General features: G+C 34.0%; 1 pseudogene; it reads right to left on the reverse strand.

Annotated features, from left to right (window-relative positions):
• Positions 1-101: 101 nt before the first annotated feature.
• LOC142609946 (protein fluG-like) lies at positions 102-20349 on the reverse strand (annotated as a pseudogene).
• Positions 20350-21524: the final 1175 nt, after the last annotated feature.

A 21524-nucleotide genomic window follows, 5' to 3' on the forward strand; every position in this document is an offset into this window, starting at 1 on the left:
CCGGCAAATGCATGATTGGTTCTACATAGTTTTTGTTTATCTTTAACGTCTTGATTCATGTTAAACCAAGAAATGTAGGATGGAAGTTGTACTATATATGCCTCATTCTCCTTCAAAAGGGCCGTGTTATAATACGTACGTACTTAAATAGTTAGAACTTAGACGGGTACACGTCCTCTATTTCCTTCCATTCAATATTATAGACTATAGTTGTAAAATTGATACATGAAAATGACCAAAACATGTGCACCTACACATACTAAAAGGACACTGAAGTGTCATTATCCAAGAACAAAGAAGATGAATTTGTATACTATACTTTGAAAGGCTTCATGTGACAAAGCTGATTCTTGTTAACATGACAATATTATTACACATGCACCAACTGATCAACAATGAGGTGAGGGATATGTAGAGCGAACCACTTATTGTTTCAAACATGGTGTTTCCCCACATAACCTAGTAAGCATCAACATGATCAATTAGTGGAATAGAGAGTTCAAAAATAAGAGTATAATTGAGATCTTTTCACAATTAATGGCCAACCTCAGCAGAACCGTACCAGAACATAATTAGCTTAATATCGGTATATAAGTTGCTTGTATGCATCCCTATTCTTTGAGTAATAATCAATCTCCGCCTGCAAACAAGATATCACACAGTGTTATAATTTGAATTCACAAGTGAGAAAAAACTCTTCCAATATGATTCTACAACAGCCTCTATATAACTCATTCTGCAAGTAAATTCTGTTCTGCAAGTAAATTCTGCGACCAGTGAGAGTATGTAACAATATTCCTAGTATAGCCATTTCAATTAGATTAGTTAATATGAAAAAAAAAAAAAAAGCATTTGTACTGCTCTGTTCTTGGCAGTGAATTTGTTAAAACTTGATATCTTGAAATCAAGTGAGCTAGTTATTTTGCAATCAAGAACAGAGAACAGTTTACAAAAATATTTAGACTTATATACAACAGTCAATATGTTTCTAGACATCTGATAAAATTGGAAAAATTCAGATAAGTTACTTAGAACAAGTCGGTATGAGGTAATTAATTAAATGAAAGCTTTATGCATATCAGCGTAGCATTTTAGTTCACTTCGGTCTATTTAGTTCATTTTGGTCTACTGCGGTCAACTTTTGTTCATTTCCTTCTCAGTATAATGATTGTAGGTTTTTGATAAAATTAGATTTTTATTTTATTTTATTAAAGTCCTATATATATTTTTTTCTAATATAAGCAATGTATTTACTTATAGGATGAACCATTTATAAGGAGCCCTAAAAATAAATTCCAACCACACATTACATCATTTACAACAGATCTCGTCTTATATAATAATTAAATGTAAAAATACTAATTAAAATGCATTATTTTTCCTTAAAAAAAATTTAAAATTTAAAACACTTTCAAATAACAAATATAGATAGTTTTAGAAAATCTAATATAATGTATCAACTATACTTGTTTTAGAAATTAATAACATCATTTTAAGGGTTTGGGACTACTATTTATAAATCTTGTCTACTATTTTCATTTTTAACAAAGAAACAAATTGTCAAATTTATTCGTGCATTGTATAGGTTTGCAACTAGTCTACGTTAATTCCTAAGGGCGTTTCTCTTCACTTTACCAAACATATATATAGAGAGCTCAAGCAGTAACAAAGTCCGGAAGCAACAGCCAATGTATGAATGCAAATCTAAGCTTTAAATTCCAGCCAGATACAACTCATGAAAGGACATTTGAGAGTCTCACGTTGGGCTGTGAAACACAGAGAGAAAACAATATACAGGAACAAAAGGACATACTGACTTGACAATCCCAGAAAATATGACAGGGCAGAGCATGATGTTAATTGATACATGCCTATAAAATAGACATATCTAACAACAACATAAATGATAAACATTGGATATTTACCCTCTCATACCACATTATACAGCCAAACGTTACAATGAAGGAAAGAACATATGCCAACATTAAACTTGTTCAAAGGAATGTATGGAGCATCATGACTCAAGTGATCGATCTAACTAAAATGTATAATCTTATAATACAAACAGACATCGCAATTGTAGGACATGTCCATCCAATTATTATGAGACAAGTCTGTTTAAAAAAGAGAGGAAGTGTGGATAAAGAAATTAATGACAAGAAGATATTGGAAAATCAATTTGGAAGAGATGATGGAAGCAAGAGTTCAATGCAGACATGACTCTTCCATAGAATTTTCCATGCAACACAAATGAAGGGAAAATCTTTCTCAAGAACCACAAAAGGGATGCTCAAAAAACTTTATCTAGAGGCTCACCAGTCTGAAAGCTTATTTGGCACATACCTTGCGAATTTCTTTTATGGCAACCAAAAGCTTTTCACTAAATAGATATGTCAAGACACTATCTTTCTGGAGAGCTTCTAGAGATTCAGAAAGTGATGCTGGCAATCTATGGAGTTTATCAGCAAGGCTATGTGGGTTTGTATCTGTTCCATAGAGAAATGGCATCATGAAATATGCTAATTACAACTTACGTTTAACTTGCCATCTCATATCATCAAATATTACAAGATCTTACCAACAGGTTCAGGGAGAGAAAGATGCCTCCGAAGTCCATCAATGCCAGCAGCAACTATAGCAGCCAAACCTAAGTGTGGATTTGCACACCCATCAAATGATTTAATTCAAAGTTGCTGACCAAACCGTCAGGAATTCCAGGTGGGCATGCAGTTCTCAATGCAGCTTCTCTGTTTTCTTTTCCCCAGCACTGGTATGCTCCACTCCATGTATTTGGTACTATTCGATCATAACTGCAGACCAGTAACAGTTAAACAGGAAACTAAGAGAATATAGTCTGTAGACAGTAAATTTTCAATAAATCTATTTAATATAAAGAGAGAAAAATGGTCTCTAATCTCTACAATACTATTGAACACCCTTTCCAAATAACAATACTATTTTAACAATTTCGTTAGTTGGCTGGTTTTGAAAGAATATGTGAAACTAGCAACTCGAGTTTCTAAAGCTCGAGTTCAATGTTTTTGTGCTTCCTTACCTGGACTAAATTGCCACGTGGAGCCACGTAGAAATCGAGTTTATAAGACTCGAAATCTAAATTGCCACGTAGAACTCGAGTTTCTAAAGCTCAAAGTCTGCATAATAAAAACAAATCCATACCACTTCAAACGGCTCATTACAAAATCCTCAAAGTTCAAACACTCACACACTCGAACACCCTTTCGCTCCGCCCTCTGAAACTCACTCTCAAACTCACTCATTCACTCACTCACTCATTCATAAAGCAGATTCGTAGCCTAGTGCTGAAGCAAAATCATAGCTCACTATCACGAAGGTAGTCTCTCAAGCAATCGTAGCTCATTGTCAAAGCTGTTCGTAGCCCACCGTGCCGAAGGTAGTCTCTCTTTCTTCTCAATACTTTGTCATTTTTGCTTCTCAGATTCCTCTGTCTCTCTCTCTCTTTCTCCAATTTTAGATTTTGGAATTTCATGATGTGACCTAGGGTTTTTCGGATCTTTTTGGGTTTTTTTTTGTATGTTTTTTTTGTTAGTGTTCTGAGAATATGGTTATGTTTTGGCAATGACATTAGTTTTTATGTGATTGTTAGAATTGAAAAAAAAATTTTAATGTGGTATTTCAAGGAAACCCAAGTACCCATTTTTGGATTTGATTCAAAGATGGCATTTTGGAACTTTGATTCACTTTTGAGGCAAATACTTTGCCACAGTGTCGACGCTAAACGGTGATGACCAAGAAGTTGCTCCCAATGCCGTTTTTAAGCCCAGTGGCTCCGATTATCCTCTGGTGAACACCGGGAATGGTGGCTCTGACCAGCTCACGCTCTCGTTCCAGGGCAAGGTTTACGTGTTCGACGCTGTCTCGCCCGATAAGGTTTTGAATTTTGTGAATTATGATGGCTTTTTTTTCTTTTTCTTTTTTCTTTTTTGTGTTTTGGTGGTAATTTGAGTGAAGGGGGCTTGTGGGTTTTGGTTAGTTTGATGGGTTCTCAAAGTTTGTGGTGCTTTTTAGATAAATGGGTTTTGGTAACTCTATCGAAAACTATGCAAATGCTGTGTAATTGAGGTTTATAAGTAGTTGGGGAAGTCAGTTTCAAGTTGAAATTATGAATTTTATTAATTATGGTACCTTGTTTATGCGTACCTTGTTTGTTAATTATGGTACCTTGTTAATTATGGTACCTTGAGTGAAGGGGTTTGGGAATTGTACTTGGGTTTGATTAATTTGATGAATTCTCAAATTTTGTGGTGCTTTTTAGCCAATAGTGTAAACAAGCTTTATAAGTAATTACCTAGTTGTGAATTATGACACGTTGTCACTGTTTTGGTGTTAATTTGAGTGAAGGGTTTAGTAATTTGGCGTGGTTTTTGGTTAGTTTGATGAATTCTAAAAGTTTTTGGTGCCTAAGCTTATTGTTGACTAAGCTTATTGGGTGTGGATTACTTTGCTGGAATTGATCTTACTAAAAGAAAATTTTCATTAATTTGATTGATAGCTTCATGAGTTTGCTCTGGCAGCAACGTGTCTATGACTGGGCTCAATGGACAGGAGTTCCTCTGCCTCCCAGTGAGCAACATTTATAGTTAAAATTCTGAGATCTACATACTCATTAAAAAAAAAAAAATTCTGAGATCAACATTTATAATTATATTTTATTATATGGATTTAGATTCTAAATCTGCTTCAGATAGCCACTGAAAAACATATTGGGTTGTTCAAGACCCACGGGCCACAGCTAAATCTTGTTCTTGTCAGGCAGATTTCTATATTTGCTATTTACCTCATCTCTAAAAGGTCCACATATGTGTTCACCCTTAATTGTACAATTTCTTTTGACCATTCATATTTATTTTTGCTTGAGGCCCCAATTGCATAAGTCTTTTTATGGTCTCTTGTCACTTCTACTTTACCTTTTTTTCTATTTCTAAGGACTTTTATAACTTTTACTCATCCTCTTTGCCAATTCTAGGTGAAACTTGCAATTTAATACACGCGAAGAGCTATCCAGAAGAAGGCAAAGTTTGACATAACGGAACTGAACACCATTAAGGTTTTATCTTATCAATGATTTTTTTCCCCGTTGGGTTGTATTCGTTACTGATTTCTTTGAACAAAGTGTTAGGATTTATGATTCTTTCATATCATTATATCTTTTTTAAGCTAATAATGTACAATAAGTTTCTTCCTAATATATATGGGTAGATGCTATTGTCCACCCATTTTGATAGTTTCCCATCTTAGTAAAAGACAACTTATTTATGTTAAAGATATGGGTTTTGTAGACCCATGTACTTAGAGAACAAACATACTAACCCTGAGTTAATCAATGATTAGTTTAGGTTTCTATAGTATGTAAACCCTACTTTGGGTTCTGTAATGCAACTGAGAATTCAATAAGATGTAGCCGCTAGGGCTTTATCCCATGGCATAAGCTCTTAGGCGGAGCCATGTTGTGTGTTCTCTCTTTCTCTTAATCACTTTTGCTCTCTCTATAATCGCTCTATAAGTTAGATTGTTTTTGAACTATCAATAGCTGCGGTTTCTTCAAGGTTAGCTGTTCAGCTTTTTTTTTTTTTTCCTCATTTTATATATATATATATATATATATATATATATATATATATATATTATAACACTGACTATCTATTTCTTTGTTACCAATGCATACAAAGAAGGATATGAATTGTTTCTGAAAATGCCCAAGAGGAAAGTATCCAAGTTCATTATTATTTTTTCCACAGTTATATGTATTCTTATATCTTACTAATTTTATAAGGCCCCAGTTCCTTTTTTAAATTATGGGGTGCAGGGTGCAGGGTACTTCCTTTTCTCTTTTTGTTCAATGGTCAAAATTGGATCAGATGATAGTTCTAGACTTTACCTTGATTGGAATTGGATTTTGGATGGAACTTAAAGGCCCCAATTCCAGTTTTCTACTTAATGGGGCTTCTAGTTCCAATTTACAAAATCCTAGATCATTTTTTTTTTTTTGAATGCTTCACTGAAAATGTTTTTGTTTGAATTGGTCCCATTTCATGAAATTGTTAGTCATGCAAGAATTTTGCTTACTTTACTGTTTAATGTATGCCAGTTTTGTGATACTTTAATTACATAACTCTGGGCGAAGTCTACGTTGCATATATATTAATACTCTATGTCATATGATTCTTGCTTATCGAAATTCCTCTTAGCGAAGCATGATGAGGATAAATCATAACTATTTGGTGTGAAATTTCTATGTTTGTGATGCCGATGGAATAAATAGAAAGTTGTTTCCTTATATTTTTTGTGGGGTGTGGTGAGTGGGTAACATATGTGAGGTTGTATGTTGACGCATTTTTCTGTCTGAGAAACAAACTTGATAGCTGCATGATGTAAGATCTTAATGAAATTCTACAATGTTTGGGCTGCTCAAAGACCACCAGAATATCCATTTGTTGAGTTTGATGATCACAAGGATCCTCTCAATGCAATTCATACATTGGATGGTCAGGTATCACGTGGTCAATCGTTTCTTTGAGGCACCGTAAAAACCACCTCCAACTGGACCCTGACTCACAATCCACAACAGCAAAGGCGAGAGGGAATACCTTGTTGTTAGCGTCGGTTGCTATTGCGACCAACAACTTTCCCTGATATTTACCATACATATGGGTCCCATCAATATTGATAACCGACTTGCAGTATTTGAATCCTGATATGCATGGACTGAAAGACCAAAACACATAATGCAACAATACGGTGTGATCTTCATCGATGGGTGTGACACGATAGCAAAACTGGGTAGTCGGGTCTTGATCAATATATGCCATTAGTAGCTTTTGCAGCCTTTGGTAAGACTCTTCCCAATTTCCAAACATAAACACAATCGCCTTTTGTTCCGCATCTCATACCTTGGAGTAAGAAGGCTTATGACCATTATATTTCGACTCTATCAGAGATCTGAGATGCTTAATTTGAGTAGTGTAATCCTTACATAACTTCTTATGGATTTCTACTGCAATAAAATTACAACTCATCATTCTACCATCATTTCGCACCCCAGTCGGTATACACGTGTGAGGACCCACATACACGGTGACCATCCATAGCCCGTGGAGATCGGGCTTCATAACTACGTAGACATACCACTTGCATGACTCATGCATGCATTTCGCACAAAGATTTTTCGTCGTCGACCTAGTGATCTTAAACTGTTTGTTTTCTTTGAGGACATAAATTGTTAATACGCACTTCACCTCTACTTTATTGGCAAAAGTCAACCCTTTGCACAAATTCATCCCCTCTCTCCAAGTAGACACAATGACGTCTCAATATGTGAAGAATCAACCATATTTTCCCAAGTATTTGCAGAGAATGACAACGCAGGAGGTGCATAGGCAGGGATTGTGTTCGTAATGTTTTGGACACTAATAACATTGTCTGCATCAGGTTCACTACCGTCCAATGTCTCATCGTCATCAATGTCCCTCTCAAAGTCCTCAAAGTCTCGAAAGTCCCCTCTGTCAATCATGTCTTCATACTCATCTTTATCGGCAAAATCTTCACCATTAATGGCAAGATTCTCATCAACATAGTCGTCATCATCATCGTCATCATCATTGTTAACGGCAGTAGTCTCATCAACATAGTCGTCGTCATCATCATCATCACCATTGGCATGAACATCATCATCCCCTACATGTGTAGAATACTCATATTGAGCATCCGGAATCATAACCTGTAAGCTTGTGGTTGTTTGTTGAATATCCTCTTGCCATATTGCACGTGGCTCTAACTGTATGTACAACTCAATTTTAGTTACTTCAGCTATTCTCTCCAACTTGTCAAACATGATCTTTACATGTTTGTCTGTTTCTATCGCCAGATACTTGTAATTAATCCGGTGCTTCAGCATTTCATTTGGCATATGATAAGTAATTTGTATGTTGTGCACAGCAGGATTCTCACACAATTCTTCCATGACAAACATCTTCAATTCGTCAAGGGTCTTCAACCTATGATCAATTTGGGTATAATAGGTCTTTATACTCGGCCCCTCAAATGGAAATCTCTTGTTCGCATTGGCATTCTTAAGCGAACCACTGTGGTATAGGATTATATCAATTTCAGGCATTGTGAACCTGTTCAAGTCAAGTACTATGTTAGTCAAATCACATAGTCGTAAAGTGGGGAAAAAAAGTAATGTGATCTTAAGGCTGAACATACTCAAGCCAGATTATAGAGTGCCCCATTGCCCATTAATATCTAAAGGCCAAGATGTAAACCTTCTAATCCTAGTGGATGGAGAGACGGAATTATCTATTACTCCATTGTGTGGTGACCTATAATGCCTAAAAGGGTTCTAAAAGAACTAAGTGGGTAGAAGAGCATGATTACATACCCATTCATTACATTCATTCACTACCCATTTCATACCCAAAACAATGATAAATAAAGTCAAAAAAACTTGTAAGATCATGATAAAAATAAAAGCCTAGAAATGATGAATAAAATTTTGATAACAAAAATTATGCAAATAAATACTCAAAAAATTAACACTAACAAAACAAAGTTCTATAATTCACAATATTGGTAAATTAACTAAGTTATGTTAACTATCTGCAAAATAAATAGTCAAACTCTTTAACCCACACCCATAGACAACATACCCAACTACAATGACAATCAAATTATGCAAACCCTTACCTGAGATATGAATTTGCTGAGAGGGAAGAGCAGTGAGAGTGGACAATGTGGTTTTGTGAGAGTGAGAGGCAATGTGGTGTGAGAGTTATGGGTGAGTGAGAGTTAGTGAGGGTGAGAGACTACTGAGGATGCTCTGTTTTTGGGTTTCTCTGTGAGCGTGTTATATAATACGGGCTGAGTGTTGTTATGTGAGTTTTTATTATTTTGTCTAGTGGAACTCGAGTTCTATGCGTTGATAAGAACTTTTTGCCTAAAAAAATCAAGTCTTAAAGACTCAATTTTTATGCGTTGATAAGAACTTTTTGCCTAAGAAAATCGAGTCTTAAAAACTCAATTTTTATTTTGTGCAAAATGAGTTTTTAAGACTCGAGATCTAGGTGGCATTTTTGTCCACCTCAGCGAGCACAAAGCGAGTCTTTGAGACTCGAGTTTTAATGTGGATCTCAAGTTTCAAAAACTCGAGATGTTAGTTTCCTTTGTTCTTTCAAACGTTGCCTAACTTACTACATAGATGCCCCTCACACCACTAGTCTGCACATTCCCCCCAATACTATTTCCTACCTAGGTTTCACATTAACATAAAGTTCTATAACGGAAATATCTATATTACGCATTTATTACACAAGAATGCAAAAAAAATTATAACTAGAAAATTTGAAACTTCATTTTGGTGAAGACATTGAGCCCCCAAAATGCTAAAATCCTAATGAGGTTATGGGAAACTATATAAAGAGGGAAAAAAGAAAATAAATCAAGGGGAATAAAATTAGTTGATTTGGTATAAGAAAAGAAATTAATATGCTCTTAGAATGCAAAATTTTACAAATAGAAAATTTGAAACTTGAATTCTGGTGAAGACATTGAGCCCTCAAAATGCTAAATATTTACCAAGGCTTTGGTAAACTACATAATGAAGGGGGGAAAAGTAGGGGGGGAAAAAGCAAGGGGAAAATTTTAAGCATTGATTAGGTATAAGAAAATAAATTAGTATGCTCTTAAGAAATTAGTATGCTTGAGTGTTAAAAACACAGACACACGTGGACTTGCATGTGCACCCACACCACATGCAAATGCATGCGAAGGCATTTAAAACACAAAGATCCTATGACAACAAGAAGAAATTTTAAGATATCCCATTTGTTTTGAATTGCTAGTACAGTGTACTAATTAAAAATTAAAAAAAAAAAGTTCATAAATAAGAACTGCATGTAAATCAAATTTATGAACTTTGAAAACTAACATGAAAATTTGACAGGATTTATATAATCACTACTGTTAGATTAAATGATTAAATTCACTATTTCCTAATGGCTTAAGTTTTTGGAACAATTGATAATTTATCACGGTATCAAAGTAGAAGATCCTGGGTTCAATCCATTGTCTTGACTTTACCTCTCATTTAAAAAATTTCCATGTGTTGGGCCTCACTTGATAAAGGCAACTTAGGACTCATGAAGGGGAGTGTTAGATAAAATGATTAAATTCACTATTTTCTAGTGGTTTAAGCTTTTGGAACAATCAGTAATTTATCAACTACAATAGAAGTCATTTTGTGAAACAAATAATAGTGGCTTCAAAGAATAACAACTAAATGATAAGATTTTTCCTTCCCATCAAAGCAAGTGCAAGAGATCAATTTTAAGTACAAAAGACAAGGAATTTTGACAGAGAAAATATTCATATCAAATTTATATTCTGCAACTGAAAGTTCGGAAAGGAATTTAAGAAACCAAGATGTTTTAGAAATGCTCAGTTCGATAGCTATATATTCATAACACATCCTATAATAATAAATATCCTCAAACAGAATGTTAGAAACAATAATAAGACTGATACTGAACTGCACAATATTTTATGAAAAAGAAGATACCTGTTTGGGACAGGTGCTGTAAATGCCATAATTGCTGGAAGATGATCTAAAACCCCTGCCATGAACTCTTCCCCAACAGTGGACATTCCATACCGAGAAGTTTCATCAGATGCCTTAAAAACATTTTCTCCATTCTGATCCAAACTAATATGCACGTGGGATCCTGAACCAATGTCATCTAAAGCATACCTAGCCATCAAGAAGAGAACTCAGTGTAATAATCATAATTCCATACTCGATCTCATAGATGCATATAGGATTCTGTGGAAAGGTGTTATATTATGGATCATTACAAAGAAAATGTTATAGACATAAAGCCATTAAAAACATTCTTCACATGTATTGAGGATTAATGGTCTGTTTGGATTGAGGGGAGTAAAGGAGAGTAAAGTAGAGTTGGCCCAAAATCAGCTTATTTTCAGCCAACTCTACTCTACTCCCATTCACTCCCCTTCCCTCCCCCCCTCAATCCAAACGGGCCATAAATGTCTTAGAATAAAAATGTTCCTCTTAACTCCTCCCATGGTGGGAGGTGGAGTCCTCGTCGGCTTCACCCAAGATTTTAAAGATAAAAAAACATTTAAAATTCTCTTTCTCCTCGTAAGGAAAATAAAAAAATATCATTGGCACCTACTTTGGCATGAAAGTTGCAAGTAATCCATGTTTCCTTGCAACAGCCCTAATAACTTCACGGGTGAAAATCAAGCTGTCAGCAGCATAAGTACAAACAGTATACCCCATAGCCATCTCAAATTGACCTTTCCCAGCCTCTGCATGCAACTAAGAAAAATGCCAAAAGAGTTAACAAAGTCTTGGCTGGCACATAATAATTTAATTTAAGCACAAAAGAGAGAGAGAGATGCCTTGGGATTGGCATATTTCAGCTAACTTAAATTCTTATATACTGCTTTTTAAAACCTCACTTCTTTAGGTAGAACTATACTTTTGCCAACTTTCAGCAAATAAGCTTTTCAAATTTCAGTAAAATGCTAATCCAAACTCACCTTTACAACTAAACAATTGATCATTCAGTAAAGTGTCATGGCCATTTCTATTAAATATTAAGTGAATTGACCTGGCACAAAACCAAAACTAATGCAACACCGAAACTGAAGATTATAAAAATAAAGATAACCTAGGAATCAACATCAAGCAAGAAAAAACAAAATCTGGAAATTAGCACCTAGGGTTGCCTGGAATTAGTACCAAAGTATTGAAAGAAAACCTCCAACAATAAATTTTACCGCTGAAGCAAAACTTTTTTCCACAGGTACATATCCACAGGTACATAATAAATTAATAATGTGCTTATATAGACTACCATGACTTAATCATAATTCTAATTGACTCAGGAACATGTAATTATTGAATTACAAAAATTCCCTGAATCTAGGAAATTAAATAAAACAATAAATTAACTAGTAAGACCTAAAATAAAATCCAACAGACTGATAACGAAAAATACAATTTACTTCTAAAATATGCTTATTTTTTCATTATCAGAAAAATAAATCATTTAAATCATTCAACTCGATCACACAGATGCATTAAACAAATATGCTTATGTTTTCATTCCTGCTAAAAGCCTGCAGCCAGCTTTGATGGACAAAGGCTGAACTCTGGGCAGGTTGAGCCAGTTTGGAAGCCAAACCAGCACACTCTATGGCCAATGCAAGCCTAAAAGGCTAGCAGCTGAATAGGTTACTCAGCCTACTCAAACTTGACTTCTTTGTGCTTAGTTTAAATTTTGAGTTAGGTTTTGTTAGATCAAGTAGGAATTAGGCTGAGATTATCATACTTTCATACAAGATTTATTTATTCTTTATGCTTCTACTGAAATGTCCATCGATCAAATACATAACTAAGGAAGGTTTAAACCAAAGTTCAACAGAAGATGACTTGACTATTCTAGACCAGACCAGCAACATGCAAAAAGTAATCTTAGTTCACCAATCACAACAGTAACTTAGGTACGTAAAAGGCATTCTTCAGATGTACCAACGATAGAAAAAATTGACATAAAAAATGAAATTTAGTACCCAACTGATTGGCAATTTGACATGCATATGCGTTGCCCTGGATTTCACATAAAACTAGAGTTCCTTTGGAAATTTTCTTCATTCATTAATCAGAGAGAGGATTTTAGTGTCAACAGAGCTAAAGCAAAAAGTACTGCCAAATCTTTCATCCACACCAAGTGAGGTCACTTAGAAAATTGGCATAAATATAAAGAGCACATGAACACACCGATCACAAAAACTATGTCAAATATAAGTAACTCCAACATAATATTTCCTTCCATGAATAAGAATAAATAATGTTGAGTTTCATTTCTACCTGTTCCACTGTAATATTCAAGGAATTGAGAGCGGCAACAACTTCATGAAGTAAGGGGGAAGTAGCATCAAATGCTGATGTAGAACTGTAAGGTGTTGAGTCTATTGGCATCCATTCTTCTTTCTCTTCTCTGCACATTAAATTTAATAATAGTTTTGAAAATGCTAACAGCATAGAGAATAGCTGAAGGCCATGGTATGCCATACCTTAGTACACTCTTCAAGAGAAAAAACTCATTCTCAAATCCTGCATTCATTTCCTGGACATAGAATTTAAAAATTAAAATCAAACTATTTTGCCACAAATGCACATGAATTATCCTACGTACCAAGTCAAATTCATCTTTCAGAATTTTTGAAACCCTTCGCAGGGCCTCTCTTGGGCAATATTCCCATGCCTCACCAGGTTTAAGTTGCATGTCAGCCAAAACCATTTCCTCCTGAGTTTTCCTGTTGAAGAAGAGAGTGGATTACCGTATCCATTATGGTAGAAATAAATACAGGGTTAAATAAATAAAAAATTCTACCTGCCCAATATTATCTCTAAGAAGAAGCACTAAACTACAAACATTGCTCTCAGAACCTATATAACCCATATGAGACTCTGGATAATCAATTGTGGGTTCAGCAGTGGGTATATCTTCAGATGGGCAATTACTGACTCAAAGTGACAGGAAAAAAATAAATAAGAAAAGGCCATAAACTAATTATGCAACAGAAAAAATTAACAAATATGCATCAAATTAGTAGCACTATGGCTGAATCCAAAAATAAAAGAAGAAGAATGAAAATATAAGAAACAATATTGAAGCAGATATTAGATACTGGTCAACAAAGAAAGAAATGTTTTCCATAACCTTTAATAACAAATAAAAAAAAATCAAATATGATAAATTATTAAGGATTTGTTTTTTGAGTTAAGGTTTGTTAACTAATGAATCTGTTTTGTAGTTTCTCTCAACTCCCAACCCCTTCTATCACAAAGCAAACCACGGTTCCATAAAAAATGAAAGTTACATAAGTTTACTATAAAACTTGACCATGCATAAAAAGAAGTAGCATAATCAGCAATGTTTTAAAAAAAAAAAAAAAATTGTTACCTCATTTTCCCTTGTACTTAAAAAAATATTGGATTGAAGCCTCATTACTTCAGGAGATTCTAAGAAAAGGCAAAGGCTAGCATAACAAGCCCTACATAAATAGGAAATCCCAGATACCAAGCTCGTACGATTAATAACTATGCTCCCTAATTTACCAGGAAATTTGTGACCTTCAAAAGATAATAATTTGTTAACCAAACCTCAGGAGGCTGGGGAAAAATGTCCACCCAAAATTCTTGTACAGTTTATAAAGTTCCAATAGAAGGATAAAAGAGTGGCAGCATGGCACATTGCTGTCCCTATTCCTTCTTATTGGCTGTCACAAACTTCATCAAGTGCTATCATCAGTCTGAACTGTACATCCTAACTGTGTAGGGGATAATACATGTAGGGGATTTATAAATTCTAGTTTATTCTTCAACATTTGATGGAAAGAAGAGGAATCTAGCAAACATAATTAATATATCATGACAAATGGAAATTTCAAAGTGAACAAACGTATACACTTGGTGAAATAAACCAGCAGAATGCCTCTAAAGATATTTAGTACCATGGTATCCTGCACTTGGTCGATAAATCAGGAATTAGCCGGATCTCACCAACTCCAGTTAGATTGGTCTCATCAGGTGGAGCATCGGCAAAAGAAGTCGCTCCCATACATGCAAGTGTCAAACCAACACCATTCTTCTTAGTAACATTGTTGAAGCGCTTCCCTGGAACAACCTGAAAGAATGATAGACAACAAATTGGGAAAAAGAAAGAAGAAAAATCATAGATAGTCTTGATAGGCATTATGCAAATCAAAACAGTTATATTAAAACTCCTTAACACATGGAAGGTTTTAAACCTCAATCATTCTCCCCTGGTTCAGAGACCTGTTCTGTATTTATGTTTAAACTTCTATACATATTCTTACACCTGTTTTAAAGAATAATGATGATGACAGGCCCAAACTACATTAAAGAGGAAAAAAGGTACTTACACGACATCTGTGCTGTCCTGAACCATCAACCCAGATAATGCGAACAAGTGAGACATCATTATGAGATGCACTAGTGTTCATCTTCATAGAGTTAGGAGTTACTGTGTGCTTTGAATAAATTAATCTTGTAAAACTGAATTGCCTTCTGAGCAAAGATGTCTTTAGTAGCTTCAATAGCTTCAGGAATTGAGAGATCACCATCAATGCATGCATCACGTAAAACAGAAAAGACAACTTCACGTGCTTGCTTTGCACCTGTAAAAATGAAAATTGGTTGGTGTAATATAGCAAGTTCATGTTCAAGAGATAGTTTGCCTTAACTGTCATGAACCTCCATAGAAACTAACATTCTGATTAAGACCAAGTAAAATAGAAAAAAAATATTAATATTTACAAACCTAAGTAGAAAGTTTCAGGAAATGCATAACCATCAGTGCTGAACATCACCTGAAAATTCATTTACATTTAGCATCATATGTTATGAATACAAACCAAACAAAAAGAGTACATAAAAGGAAAAGCACTGCCATTGTTCCGCGCATCAAGATTCTTCTTCCTCAGAAAAGGAGAATCAAGATTTTTCTTCCGGAAACTTATATGTATTATAGCCAACAGTGAATTCATAAACAATTTTAAACGATGGTGACAGTCAGGTAGTTGGCAAGAAAATGGTGACATATCCTAGGTCTTTTGTATACTAAACTTCCCCACAGGTATTATATAAATTGCTTAAGGTATAACCTTCTTTATTGGAGCAAGCTCCAATAGCTCTTTGACTGAAGATATCATCCCATGGAAACTAAGCTTTGGAACTGCCAACCCAAAGTCAAGGTACACCTAAAAATGAAAGCATTACATTATTTGCAAGGGAATTCAGTACTTGTTAAAAAATTGTGATTCACTTGGGACTAATTTTGACCTGGGGATAAACAGAGGCCAGATATGATGCTTCCTTTGAAAACGGGTAAGATGCGTGCAAAAGTACTATATGACATTTAGAAAATCTCTTGTCCTCAAGAAGCGTCCGGAGATGAAGGGGATTGGACAGCCTCATATCCAAATCTTTGTCTCCAAAACTAGTCATACAAAAAAAAGGAACAATTTTATATGTAGATAAGGTAACAATGTAAAAACATATAGATTGCTCTAATGCTCTTTCTGATTGCTGAGTAAAGGACAAGGAAAAAAAATAATCTTAGGAGCTGCTTGATTATTCACAGAATGCACCAGAATGGGGCCGCCTACCTCACATCAATTTTATTTTAGGAACACAAACATTAAGATAAAATCAAGTTCAGTGTGTTTGAGGTGCATTTTGAAATTGACTTGAACATCCTTACATGAAAAAGCCCCAACCAATCTCTAGAAAAATTAAAAGCAGACACTTTCTTCAGCTGTAAGCTGATTGCACATATAAAATTCCCAAACAGCCACCCATATTCCAAGTTCTATTCTTTCTCTATAGCTTCTCAGCTTTTATTCAGAGCACAATGTGTAACAAATATCAGCTTGAAAACTGTGTTACCCTGTGTGTATCTGCACCGGCAAGTCAAAGCATAGAGCAACCTCCAAACTATGAGTGAAAACATAGTCGATAAAGCTTTTATTCATAATGCGGGTAGGCTTTCCAGCTGGAAAAATAAATTGGTCAGCATATCATTTGGTGTATGCTGGGAAACCCCAACTTACATGCTACACTCACCACTTAAAATTTCAGAAAGACCTTCCTCAGCATCTTTTCTAGTGGCATTTGTATTTATCTCTAATCCACTGCGGTATGCAGCAATGCTTTTTAAGCCAAAAATCTGATTAGCAACTGTAGCACAGATATAAGGAAACCAACTAAAGCAAAGCTTCATTTATAATATCAATAAGGACAAGATAACAGAAAGAAATCAGTGACAAGCTGAAAGGATATGACTTCAACTTTCCCAGATAAGTTTCAGTGAAAGTATCCAATGTCCAAGCACCTCCATCTGGAAACTCCTAAAAGGAAATTAAAAAAAAAAAATACAAAATATAAATAAATTAAATTCAATTTCCAAGCACCTGTTGCTTAAAAATTAACCAGTTTATAATAGCAGAGAGTAAGGGATGCTGAATTAATAATACCAAAATAATAGTAAAAGAAAAAAGCAAACAGCAAACAGTTGATGAATGAAGAACATATATAACTATATGAAACTCAACTTAATATATTTGAAGATTTTATCAGAAACTTGGTCTAAAGAAATAAAAAATATTGGGTCATTGCTAGATTCTACATCAAGATTGAAACAAAGTAAATGCAGATCATCAATGTCTCATCAACATAGGCATAGAGGTATAATCTACTATGCACAAGATATAGAAGATAGTTGCTAGAGAGAAAGGTATATAAAAATTATTGGGAAAACTGACTACAATGAAAAGATAGAAGTGTAACTCAAATAGGATATTACAAAAGGTATAATATACAAATCGTTTCTGATTCAATCATTTTACAATGATCGAGAAAAGAAGTTGTAAAAATAACAAACAGTGAGATCACTATACAAGTAACTGTCAAAAAAGTCCCAACTCTTTTATTGTCAAAAAGGATATAGGTAAGCATAATATGCTGTATTCCTTTTGGGATGGAGTTGGACATAGAGATGAAATTACGACCAAATGAACAATGAGACAAAGTCCAAAAGTCAAAGAACAACTTTAAGGCATTCATTTAATCATTCGCTAAAACAGAACATCATATACATACACATACAATTTTTTAAATGCTCAAAATGATTGAATCAAAAGCTATAAGTATATTACTTCATCAAGAATCTTCTCGGCCAGACGTTCGATTCTCAATATTCTACCAACGACTGGGGCCAAACTTTTATGCCACTCTATGTCATGCTTCTTGACAAACTCTATCCCATCGTCAATGAGTATGGCAGAGATTCTTGCAGCTTCAAAGCATGTTGAGCTAATGGACTGTAATCCAGAGAGTCTACGGCATTCTTCAACCCCATGCAAGGATAACTCAAATCCATACAGTTTAGCAATATGCCATAAATTTCTCTGCCAAGCACAAATGTAGTTAGAATAGAAGCTCTATAACCAAAATATTTAGTTTTCAAGTATCATGTAGTTACAAGTAATAGTATTTATGTGTGTGTGAGCGTGCATGCGGGATAGTTTATTTTTATAGGTTTATTGTGCTTAAAATTAAAAAGGGTAAAAGTACAATTGTATCTAGAAAAAAATGAAGTTTAAAAAGGTTGGACATAAGCTTCTTATAAGATATATCAAATATGCTTATATATAATTGCATTATTGCATAGTTGTGGCAATAAAAGATAATGCAGTGCTTGGCACCGGGGACAAGGACATTAAGTGTACCTTTGGACTAAGGATTAAGAGAAATGCTACGTTCACAACATTTTCACAACAAATCATAAGTAGTAAGTTATTATTGGTACTAATTTTAATCTATAACTTAAATTACTTTTTTGCCCACTTATAACGACCAATAACAACTTATAACTTAAGATTTGTTATGAAAGTGTTGTAAAAATATTTTGGACATAGCATTTCTCTTGGACTAATAATCCCAAGACATGGCACATAAAACAGCCTACTTTAGAACATCCAAAGCACCTCCAAGTACTGTGCATTTATTGTTGATAATGAATTTGAATAGCAACTCCAATTTGAACAACTTTAGCTGAATGTTTGTAAGTGCAAATCTTACAAAATACTTTCATTTCGTTTCTATTTACCGACAGCTTCTTCCTTTAGTTTTATAGCTTATTTGCTTAATACTTCTTTCTAAAGCCTCACTTTTTCTAGTTATCCATACATTAACCAACTCTTATCAAAAAGCAAAATGCCAAATAATTGTACCATACCCCACCTGTTATTTACACAAATATGTGATACACAAATAACACAATTGGAGTACTACCACAAAAATCATAAACCAATTTCTTTCTAAGCTTACAAACTAAGTAACACAGATTGAAACAGAGAGAGTAAAGGACGGAATAATAATTGACGGCATTAAAAAAAATTACAAACGAATTATTGCTACTATGACCCAGTACTTGCCTATTACATGTAGTTGCCACTTGCTAGAGACAGGCCATTATCATGTTATCCTCTACTCACAACACTATTAGTTACTTATTAGTTATTACTTAAGTGAGTCATGGCTATATCTTTTTGGTTTTGGTTTGTTTGATTTCCTTTGTATAGACAACTCATTAGATTGTTTGCATATATAAAATTGGAGTCCATTTTATTGATCAAAGAGAGAATAATTACACGGTACATGAACCTTGTTATATATATAAAAAAAAAATTTGAGGAGAAAGGAAAAATCTTCTTTTACATTGCACGATACAATGTAAATTTATATTGTAGACACATAAAAAAATGATAAATATTGTACACTTGCAAAAATGGGTAAATATTGTGCACTATGTACAATATTTACCACTTTTTGCATTACAGCTTACAAGTACAATGTAATCCTCGAGAAAATTGGCATTTGTTCATAATTTACAAACTATGTCGCAAAATGCTCATATTTTGAAACTATTTAGCAAAATGTTCTTATTTTCTAAATTTGATATCCTCAAAATCGAGATATATGTGTATTGTTAAGTGGAACTCGAAATTACTAATGTCAAGTGAAAATGTGATTTCAATAAGTTTTGGGGTTAATAAATAATATTGAGAAAGTTTGGGAGTCAAATTGAAATTTCAGAGAATATGATGGCATTTTCGTTATTTTGAGGAAGTCTAACGAAACCCGATGGGCTTTCTGCTTGAGTGTAGATTTAGGGTTGGTTTGGCATGGCTCTTTTTTTTTGGTAAGTGTGATTTTCAGATTGGGCTTTTTGGTCTTTATTAGGTTTAAAGTGTTTCGGAAAAAACAGAGGCTAGATGGGCTCTTCTGCTTGGGCCTAGACTTTAAAGGGAGTTTGGATTTTTGTTAAGAGACTCAACGTTGAAACACGAATCATGCGACTCGATTACAAATACAGATAGATACTACAAACAAAGCGGTCACGAGTCAAACCAACCGAGTTGTGAGTAAAAGTAAAGTAACCTTAAACTAAAAAGCTAAAAAAAATAATAATAATAGTAATATACTAGAAGAAGAGTGAGCGTGTTAGTGTTTGTTTGTTTGTTTGTTTATGGTACCTTGAAGGAGAGGGAGTGAGGCGCGTAAGATAACGCGTCACCTTCAGCTTCAGAGAAACAACGGATGAAGGGAAAGGTGGAATCCAAAGCGACGATGTTGTGAGCGTGGCCGTCCACTAGTTTTACTTCTTCTATGGCTTCTCTTAGCTCTCTGAAATCCATCTCTCTCTCTCTTCTGAACTACTTATATTAGCGTGAGAGGACGGGATGAATTGATTTTTAGTATAAAAAAATACTTGAATGAGCGGCTGTACATTCAGACGGGGTCATCAAATACTTGCTTAAAAAATATATATTTATATATAATTTCTTAAAAAAATTAGTTTTGGTCCTCTCAAATAAAAGTTTGAATATTTTATGCTTCAAATTTTAGTAAATTAAACAAACAAACAAACAAAAATCTTTTTTTCTTTTTTAAATGAGAAACGGTGACTTTACCTACTAACTAAATAAAATATAAGGATTAAAATCAACTACTACTTGCTATTATATATTTAAAACAAAAGAACATGTTCAGTTAAAAATATACTGAAGGTAAGATAAACCTAAATTTTTTTAAGCCTATCTTAAATAAGCTCGAATATAATCATTTTAATATTACTTTTATGATAAAGATTAAGTGATAAGTTGTAATTAGTTTTTATTTGGACCTACAATTAACATTACTTTTTTACTTACAATTAACAACTTATTACCTAGATTTTGTTGTAAAATTTGTGTGAAAGTATTATATAATTAGGCCCTACTTTCAAAATATTTAATTTTATAAGAAAAAAAAAGTTTTACATTTTTGCTCTTCGCTAAAAGTAAATAAATAAATAAGTGGAGATTCTCTAACTGTTTTTTTGAGAGAGTTTAAATTTATGGAGTATGCTCCTGATAATAGCTCTTTATCATCAGACTAAGACACCAATCAGTTTTTGGTGTATGCGGGAGAATTGAACCTCAGATCTCTTATTTAACCATCAGAGACTTTACTAGTTAAGCTAGCTGGAACCCACGTGGAGATTCTAACTTACTTTGACATTAACAAGGAATGAACTTTTTTTGCATTTTTCTTATTCATCATCAAAAAGTTACGCCACCATATAACCAACTTATTTGTATCTACATATGTCATTCCTTTCTCATTCTCTCTCTCTTTCTCATTTTTATGTTTTCTTAGTTTTTCTCTTTCTTTGATCAAGTAGTTTGATAAGTGCTCTACAGATTTTCAATTCCAATAAATATTGTAATGCTTGCTCCAATTAAATAATGGGTGTTGTATGACACTCATTTATAAGCATTTATTATGTGAAAGTTATCAAGTAAAGTTACATTTTTGGAGAGAAGAAAAA

The sequence above is a fragment of the Castanea sativa genome, chromosome 9, assembly GCF_040712315.1.
Source record: "Castanea sativa cultivar Marrone di Chiusa Pesio chromosome 9, ASM4071231v1".
Taxonomy (NCBI): Eukaryota; Viridiplantae; Streptophyta; class Magnoliopsida; order Fagales; family Fagaceae; genus Castanea; species Castanea sativa.